Below are 2,286 nucleotides of genomic sequence, written 5' to 3'. Positions count from 1 at the left end.
TGCCCATGGCAGTTGCCAGAAACTTGGGAAAAAAAGCAACAAAATCTGATACAAGAGAAATTTGGTATTACCTAAGAGAATGCTTGAGCCCTTAGGGAGGTGAGTTTAAACAAACTGCACGTACACGCGTACAAGGGACAGAGTTCAATCTGTGTAAGCGTTTCATTCTAAATTTTTCTCCAAGGATGGTGAATAACTTCCTGTCCTTTTTTCTTTCCAGTTTACCTGGTCTTACATTTGTGTGAGCATTTCAAAGTAAAGCAAAAGTGTCCACTTTGCATAGCTATGAGGAAAAATCTGAAAAGAATAAAAGCTAATGCTTAGAAACTAGAAAGCAAATAAAATACTTAGAATACATTATTTTAAGTAACTCCTATAGCTTTACCTGGATTATGATTTTTGAGCACCCCGAAGAGGAAATATTTTTACCCAGCTGCTTTGTTCTTAGGGCATCATTTTGCCACAAGACAACTTTAATCACTATGGAAACATGATGGAGCTGAACACAACACACAGAAGCAACCTGGGGAAACTTGACCCACGTTGTCCTTCCTACGCCCTGTGCTGAGGAGCTGGGTATGTGCTTTGAGACCAAGCAGGGCTGGGTCCTTGTGCCTAGGCTGAAGTCTTCCTGCAAGACACAGGCCCACATTCTCTTAATTCTGCTGTGCTCCAGCTTTGAACAGCCAAGTTATAACCAGTTTTTATCATTTGCTCCTCATTCCAGGTCTCTAAGCTTCACCATTCATGTATATTTATAAAAACTTCCAGCTAGTTTACCTTCATCACTCGCTGGCACCTGTGTTTCCTCCCTGTCTCCTTAATTTTCCTGGTTTTGCTTTGGAATTCAGTCCTGCGTATAGTACCTGAGACACTCCTACGTAAAGATTTGTTCCTACTAGAGAAATCCCTGTTTGAACTCGCAGCAACTCTGCCTATTTCCCTTTCTGGATTAAATGCTTAAAGGTTTAGTTAGCTTGTTCCTCTGCCCCCCACTCTGCTGTTTGATTGTTGTATTCATAGAAATGTGTTGGATAAAAAGGGAGCTGGGAGATCTGACACTCTTTCACCCCATAGTGAAGTGTGTCCCACCCCTCTGCTGCAGCCAGGTACCTCAGCAGGACTCATCTCCTGCCACACGTGGAGTAGTGCCAGCTGCCCGACGCAGAGGGACTCGGCCCCAGCCCCCCCGAGTTACGAAGGCAATTTGTCTCCTCAAGGACTAGTCTTCCAGGTCCTTCACAGCCTCGAGGAGCTTCACTGGGTATTCTACTCTCAGGGCTGAGTTCAGCCTTCTTTCAATGCCGCTGAGGTCTAAGACTTGTAGGCTCTCTCTTTTCACTTCTTTGCTTTTAATGCAAGCTGATGGTCTAATGTCACCCATCGGCAGGTCTGGAGGGTCAGAGGGTGCAGGTGGGTGTGAGCCCAGTGACAGCCGAGTCTTGTTCTTCATTGTGTGTCAGTCTGATTAATTTCTGATGTCCTTGTTATTTGTGAATGGGATAAAGGAAATTCTCTCACAAGAGGGCAGCATTGGACACAGCAACCGTGGCTCCTTGAGTTACACCCTTTAATGAAACAGTGAGTGTCTTTCCCTTTGTGGAGGCACTAGCAATTGTTACTCATTTATGGTGTTTTCATTTCTGTGGCAGAACAGGGGCCGTCCAGAGGTAATTTGGCAGCAATCCACTAGAAAATTATTTTGCCTGAAACACACCGCATAAGAAAAATCTTAGCTTCCCCCATCCCCCCCAAAAAAGTATCTGGTAGCATTGCTGGTGCAGGTGCCCGAGAGCAGAAGAACGACAGTGCTGTCGTCAGGTCAACGATGGTGTCAGAAAGGCGGGGACGCAGAGGGACTCAGCGAGGGGCGGGCACGGCCCATGTCCCCGTCACCTGGCCTCCCTGCTGGCCAGGATTTCTGCATTTTTTAATGAAATGAATAAACATTTCGAATCCTCATTGCCCAAATGCTGGGCTCCTTTGCTGGAAGCACTTTCACTTGGGCAGAAGCTTCCTTCAGCAAGAGGCCACTCGGAGAAACCAGCAAATGCGGTTACACTTCATTGCGGGATTCGGAAAACGAGCATTTTCTGGCACCCTGCGCCGGTCTGGGGCGGTCGCGGGGCCGCGCGTAACGGCGCTCTCTGGCTGGAGGCACAGGCCGAGTGTGTTAACCGTGACCAAGGCGGGACCTTAATCCCTTGCTCCGCTTGTTCCGGGGCCGCTGGAGGTTCAGAAGCGCGCCGGCAGCTGGCCGGCCCGGCCACACCGCGGCGGACACGG

Source organism: Athene cunicularia (assembly GCF_003259725.1).
Source record: "Athene cunicularia isolate RWA chromosome 15 unlocalized genomic scaffold, athCun1 chr15_part1, whole genome shotgun sequence".
Lineage (NCBI taxonomy): Eukaryota > Metazoa > Chordata > Aves > Strigiformes > Strigidae > Athene > Athene cunicularia.
The sequence above is the reverse complement of the archived record's forward strand: the minus strand, read 5'-3'. Positions refer to the sequence as shown.